Below are 7,650 nucleotides of genomic sequence, written 5' to 3'. Positions count from 1 at the left end.
GAGTTGTAACCTGATTGCACTGAAGGTAATCTAGTAATAACAAAATCCATACTGATACATTCCCACTTCAATTGTGGAATGTCTAAGGGATGCAGCTTTCCTGGCATTTTAACCCTTTCTGCCTTTAAGCACTGACGTACATGATTGAGTACATCCCTTTTGAGTCCTAGCCAGAAGAAGCTCTTCTTTACAGACACGTAGGTCTTTATGAACCCTGGATATCCAGCTATCAGGCTATCATGGGCTTCCCTCAGAATTTTTCCCTTTGTTTCCTCATCATTAGGAATGCATAGCCGATTATTGTAATACATGCATCCTTCATCCATTTTGTATCCAAAGAACTCGACTCATTTCTTGAGGAGTCTTGCTTTCCTGCAGCATCAGTGGGGTAGCAATAGGGGCAAAGAATCTATCCTGCATGATCTTCTCTCTTGCTTCACTGATCAATGAATTTGACACCAATGTTATTGCAAGCAGGGAGGATTTCCTATTGAGTGCATCGGCTACCACATTTTCTTTCCCTGGCCGGTACTTTATCTCAAAGTCGAATTCCTGCAGGGTTTGCATCCATCTTCTTTGATGCATGTTGAGATCCCTTTGGGTGAAGATCCACTTCAGACTTTGATGATCTGTTCATCAAGGTGAATCTTTGTCCCAAGAGATAATGTCTCCACAACTTCAGAGCATAAAATACTCAGTAAATCCAAGTCATGGATAGCATAATTTCTCTCATGCGTTCTGAGCTTTATGGATTCATAGGCTACTGCATGACCTTCCTGCATAAGAGAACCTCCTAGGGAAAAACCACTGGCATCTATAACTACCTCAAAGGGTTTAGAAAACTTTGGCAATTTAAGGATAGGGTTGGTTATTAAGGCTATCTTTAGCTTATCAAAAGCACTCTAACACATAGTAGTCCACTAAAATAGGGTACTCTTCTTGAGAAGGTTAGTCAAAGGGGATGCTATTTGAGCATACCTAGGTATAAAGATTCTATACCATCAAGTTAATCCTAGGAATCCTATGACTTCTTTCACTAATTTGGGCTTTGACCAATCAACGACTGCATGGATTTTAGTGAAGTCAAGAGAAATCCTATCTTTAGACACTATGAATCCCAAGTATTCTAAATGGTCAGCAGAGAAAGTACACTTACTCTTTTTTGCAAAGAGTTGGTGCTTCCTTAGGATCTCCAGGACCTTGTGCACATGATCTTCATGATTTATTGCATTCTTAGAGTATACCAAGATATCATCAAAAAAGATAAGAACAAATTCATCCAAGTATTCTCTGAGAATGTCCTGCATATGAGGCGATTAAACGTTGCTGGGGCATTAGTTAATCTGAACGGCATGCTGTGAATTCATAATGCCCATAGCGAGTACTGAAGGCTATCTTGGGAAATCTTGTTCCTTGATTCTGATCTGGTAATACCCAAATTTGAGATCTATCTTTGTGAACATTTGGGTTCCACTTAACCGATACACAAGTTCATCAATCCTAGGGATAGGATACTTATTTTTTATTGTTAACTGATTTAATCCTCTATAATTAATACAGAGTCTTAACATTCCATCTTTCTTTTTCTAAAAGAGAATGGGCACACCCCAAGGTGAAACACTGGGTCTTATGAATCCTTGCTCTCTAGCAGTTGTCTTAACTGCTCCTTTAGTTCTATGGCTTCAGGAACTAGCATTTTGTATGCATGTTGGGCTATTAGCTGAGCTACAGGGGTCAGCTCTATCTCATGATCTACTTTTTGAGTCGGAGGCATCTCAGTCAACTCTTTTGGGAACACATCACTCACTTAGCCATTATGGTTCTGTACCTTGCATTTTTTGACTACTAGATTCATTTTAATGACATATACAATTTTCCTCTTTCTGAGTCTCTTTAGCAATTTAGAAGCTTTAACTAATTGCAGAACTGGGGATCCAGAAATTCCAGTTCCTTGGACTCGATTCCTGTGTGCAGGTCAAGGAAAGAAATGGTTCCATTGTGACAGTGAATGTCAGCCTGATTTTTATGGAGCCAATCCATTCCAAGGATTCCATCATAGATTCCCAAGGGTAAGACTTTGAACTGGCAGTCTCTCGCATTCCCATCTAGACTAAACTGAATGCAGTTTGTCTCATGGTGTGTGAAAAGAATCTTCCCCCACTCGCCAATTTTACTTGCATAGGTTTCCCTATTTTTTGATCTAGGACTAACTTACACAAGCATCCCGGGGAAATAAAAGAATGTGTACTTCCTAAATCAATCAAAACCTTGAAATGCTTACCCTTATACTTTGCTGGAGTCTGGAGGACTGAGAACTGACGATTCTGCCCTTGATGTTCAATGGCGGCATAAATCTGTCCTCTTTCTTCCTCCACTTCCTTAGCTATTGTGGTGGCTCTAGTTGCTACAATCTAAGGTGGAACTCTCTCTCTTTGATTTCCCCAATTTTGGGAGGGAGTTTTGAGACTACTTTGCATTGAGGCTGTAGGCTGCGTTGGAACTCTTTTGGGGTTGCCCTGATTTGGTGAGGGGGACCTTGCTTGGTTTGATATGAAGGAGTCGGGCTCTAAATTTTGGGACCTTGGCTTCCTTGGCCCATTGACATAGAAGGGGTTGGGCAATCCTTGAGTTGGTGCCCAAAACCTTGACAATCGAAACACCTGTTTTCACTTCGAAGTTCTTCCTTCTACATTATGGAAAGAGCCGAAGTTCTTGAAAAAGAGTTTCAAGGAAAAGGCCTTCCTTCCATTCTGAAGCTTCTCGTCTCCTGGTTCTTAGGACCTTGGTGTCTTTTTGGAGGCTGAAGGTTGGAAGTACTTCCCGATGTTTGGAACCTTTTGAAGGACGAGGGAGCTGGCTTTGGCGAGACCTTAATAACACAGGCCTTGGCGAAGTCCTTTGCCATCCGTACTGCTTCAGCCCCATTAAAATTGGTTTGGCGTTCTTTACTAGGGTGTCCAAAGGTTCGTTCATTCCTCAAATGAACCTGGCCATGAGTTGCTCAGCGGGCTAGTACTTGAGGGGAAGAGCGAATGCTTGGTGATATTCCTCCATGGTACAGCTTCCTTGGGTTAGTTCCAGGAACTCATTCATCTTTGTTTTCGAGAAGCTGGGAGGACAAATTCTCTTCCTGAGGTATGTCTTGAGATCATTCCATGTCTGGGTATTCCAATCCAGACAATTTGTTTCATAGTGATTTCTCCATGCTACTCTCGCCATTTCTATAATCTTTAGCCTGGCAAGAGCAACCTTACTTTTCTCATTGTATCCAGTAACATCGAAGTATCAGTAACATCAAAGTATTCTTCCATTACTTTGATCCACTTTTCCCCACAGCCTCACCCAAGTTTTCCCCTTCACCCTTGAAGGGACCTGGCTAGGATCTGTGAAGAGCTTTGTAAACATCGGGGTCAAGCTCTTCCTCATCCGTGAGAGAATCTAGCTGTCTGCTCCATAGTTTGCGTGTCTCATGATTTTGCCAAAACAATACATCGTTAAATTTCTATTTGATTTCGTCATCGAGATCCTAAGACTTAAGAAGTTCAAAAATATTTACTTTAAACAAGATAATCGATCTTATTAGAGATCTATGACATACGTCTAAGGAACAGATCTTATTTCTTTAAACTCAATATCTGATAGTCAAATCACTTTGATAACTTGAAATTTTTTACAAAATATTCTTTATTTACATAAGGTTTGCAATATATACATAGAGAAACATGGCTCCAAAAAATTAAAACCTCTGTGGTATATGCATTAGACGATGATATTGGGCTACTGACATGCCGCGATACAATTGTTTCCTTACCCACCGCTAAAGGTGCTACAATCTTACTTCTTGGGATAAAACATCTAAGAAGTCTATAAATATGACAAGAAAGCCTAAAATCTCAAGGTGTGGGGTGATACAAGATAAAACCGTGAACCACCTTTAGCCTTAACAGGACCATGGCTAAAGAGATATTCTTCCTTAGCATTAGGCGTGCTAGTTGCAACAGGCGTAGACATATTACCTTGCGTGCCACTTATGCTGTCACGGGTCTGGAAAATATAACTGCTCGAAATGATTAGCGAGCCTTGCCCTACTCATTGAAGTCGTATAGCGCAAAGGAGATGATATGCTCAAAAGCGAAAGCAGTCATATCCTGAGTTTGGGTAAGATCACGGATACTAGATAAACATGGAACATCCATCTATAAAATCAAATTCATCGATTAAAAGTCTTTATTAATGAAGCTTAATCTGAATGAGAATACAACATGAAAATGCATCTTTCTAAGTTTTTATTATAAATTTCTAATAAAATTCATTTTTCCTTCTTAAGCTTTGATACTAGCTATGAGACCCATGCCGTCTCTGCGCGGCCTTCTTCGGGGCATTTGCATAGCGGAAGTAGCAACCTTTTGCGTAGCATAGGGATTCCCACTCGGGGCCTCGCCCACAAATGTCCAGACAAGAGAGTAATCCAGTAGTTCCTCGGAAATCGAGACCGAAAAAACTTCCCTCACCCGGAAGTCATGGGCGATTCCACCAAGAAAATCATCTGACGAAAAATTTATCCAACAAGTCACTCAAGGCCTTAACTAACTTTCTATTCTGACCAAACCCGTTGGTCACATGGCTAGATCAAGGAAGAGATTTGCACTTTGTTCATAGAAATCATTGCTTTTTTCCCCCGTAAGCGAGGCACAACCATTGATTCTTTCCCATAAAATAAGAATCTTCCTAGGACTTACTCTAACTAGCGTAACTTAAACGTATCTAAATTTATTGTAGGAATCCACCGCCGATCCGCCCCCAACCATGGGTTAGCCAACCGCCTAACCAATGTATTGGTGGGATCCCTTTTTATAAAAATTAGGTCAAGTTTTGTCCCAAGTACCCGGGAAAAGAGTTCCCAGGCCCCCTAGCCAACACTCATGCAAAATACAATTTACACACACCACTTACGCACCCAATATGAAATTGCCTTTTACAGATTCAACTGTCTTTAAAGCAGAATGAATTGAAATGAAACCATAGTATTTCGTGTTAAAATTACAGCAATGTGATGAGCTATGGTGGATCAAATACTAGAATCAACATCATTAACAAAGAGATTAGATGATAATTAAGATATGATTAGTGAGTAATTAACTGATAGCTTAATGTAGGCTTGGATAATCAAAAACCAATAAATTCTCATTAGGCCAATGCCTCAATTTATAGGGTTTACATCCAAGCATCTAATCCCACTGATTTCTCCTTGATTCACTCCACCTCTTTTGCTTGATTCTCTCCACCTCTCCCAGAATATCTCCACACTTCCTAAATCTCCTCATGCTACTCTTTATTCTCTCCCAATAGATACTTCTCACCTTTTCATAGGTTCTCTCACATTTACAGATTCTCTTTTATAGCCTCTTGCTAAGGGCTTGTTCCCGCACACACCCTATTCACTTGTATATTTCAACACCTCCCCTCAAGTGAATACTCCTAGCACACCTGGACCCTATACCAAGTTTTCCTCTTACTTGATAGTCCGCGACCAGTTCCTCAAGTCCCTAAACTCATAGTCCTTGACACACTCTCTCTCTATATGTGTCCAAGGCTACTACAAGTGCCCGTGACCTTGACTAAAGTGCTCACACGTACATCTACCACATGGCCTACATCATCGGTGGCTCAAAGGTGGTTTTACTCTGTTGGGGCAGGTTACATTGGGTTGTGGGGTTTCTCTCTCTCTCTCTCTCTCTCAGAGATTTTCACATGGCTCCTCACTCTTTGGAGCCTCGCATCTTCTCTTGTCTTCAGTCTTCTTGTCGTGGCAGCTTCTCTTCACGCGTCCATGTCTTCCTCTTCTTTCAGTCGTCTTTTTGTGGCAGCTTCTCTTCACGCGTCCATGTCTTCCTTCAGTGCTTCCTCTAGCTTTTCTTCTTGGTGTGGATCTTCCTCTTAGAAAGAGATGTTCTTCTTCTTTCATGGTGGCTGGGGCCATGAGCTTGTCCATCAGTTCTTGCTCCATGTGAGGAGCAACATGTTTTAATGTTTTGTTGATAGTTCTTTTGAGCTTTTGATGTTTATCTTGTGTCATTATGTAATACAAACCCAAATCTATGCGGGAGGTCTTGCCTCTTGCCTTATTCAGGACAAGGGTAGTGTCTAATCCCATTTTTACACTGATGTAATGTGCCCAATACTAAATAATGTGGTTGGAGTATCAAACCATCTCCGAATTGCAATATGAAGTTATAAGGATCTGGTATCAGATACCTAATAGTTAATTTGAATCCTTAATTGCACCAAAAAATAGTGATTAGCACTGATCAGCAAATTAATCCTCTATTTTGTGTGTAGAAAATAGAGTATGCGGGGAGCCAGATCTGAGGCTTAGAGTTTAAATGAGCTCAAATACTTTCAAGGCCATCAATAGAAATTAGTCTAGTAGAGGATTAAGCCAAGAAACACAAGATTTGACCAAACATTGAATGCTTAATCTCTGTTTTACCAAAGTCACCTACCAAAGTCACCCTACTGGTTGGTAGATTTGATGATGAAGAGCTTGGATCTCACTGTAGACTTGATCAAATTTGCAAGCACACACACACGCTCACACAAACCCTAGAAGAGAACACACAAGGTGAGAGGCTGAAAATTCTTCTTCTTCTTCATACAACAAAAGAGGTCTACAAAGAAGATAAAGTGACTAACACACATAATAGAATATATACAAGTGGTCCATAATGTGAAGATGCTAAGAGGAGTGGGTAGGTGTGGACTAGTCGGTGTAGTCTAGCTATAGAATCTATGGCAAAGATATGTCGGTGCCCGATTACCAAACCCGCCAGTGATGTAAATGTCGAATGGTCATGCAGGCGCCTCATGAGTGTCAGCTCATGTTGAGCTTGATATCTTAACACTCCCCCTCAAGCTCAACTCCAGCTCATGAACTCCAAGCATATCTCAAAATCTCCGAAGCTTCTCAGCTACCAAGGCCTTCATGAAGATGTCAACAACCTCATCCTGTGTGTGCTGACGTAGGCTAAGTCAGTGTCACCTACCATGCCTCTCTGCCTCTCTCCCTGATGAAGTGGTAATGTACCTCAATGTGTTTTATCCATGCATGGAAAACTGGGTTCCTGGCCAACTGTATACTGCTAAGATTGTCATAATATATGACAACCTTTCTCTCCACATGCAACCCCAAATCAACACGTAGCTTGCATAACCAAGCTACCTCACATACTGCCACCGCAACTCCTTTGTACTTTGCCTCTATACTCGACACAAGGAAATTGTGGGCTACTTCTTGTCGCGTCGTGTCACTCACAGCAGCACTGCTGTCTGAGAGGCTACCTGCCCAATCTACATTTGTGTATCCATATAGCTCCAATGGTACACATGCTCCATAAAATAATGCATAATTAACAATGGCCCTCAAATACCAAAGTGTGCATCACACACTGTCAAGATGTGGGTTGCACGAAACCTGCATAAACTGGCTCTCTAAGCCAACATTGTAACTCAAATCTGGCCTACTCACTCATGACATAGATCAAACTCCCCCACAATCTTCCTGTACATAGTGGGATCCTCTAACACATAACCTGCATCCGCACTAGGCTTGCTATTTTGATCTAATAGCACCGAGATTGACTTACAATCAGC

Source organism: Cibotium barometz, chromosome 51 (assembly GCF_041138505.1).
Source record: "Cibotium barometz isolate CiBa-2024 chromosome 51, ASM4113850v1, whole genome shotgun sequence".
Taxonomy (NCBI): Eukaryota; Viridiplantae; Streptophyta; class Polypodiopsida; order Cyatheales; family Cibotiaceae; genus Cibotium; species Cibotium barometz.
Note: the sequence above shows the minus strand (reverse complement) of the source record.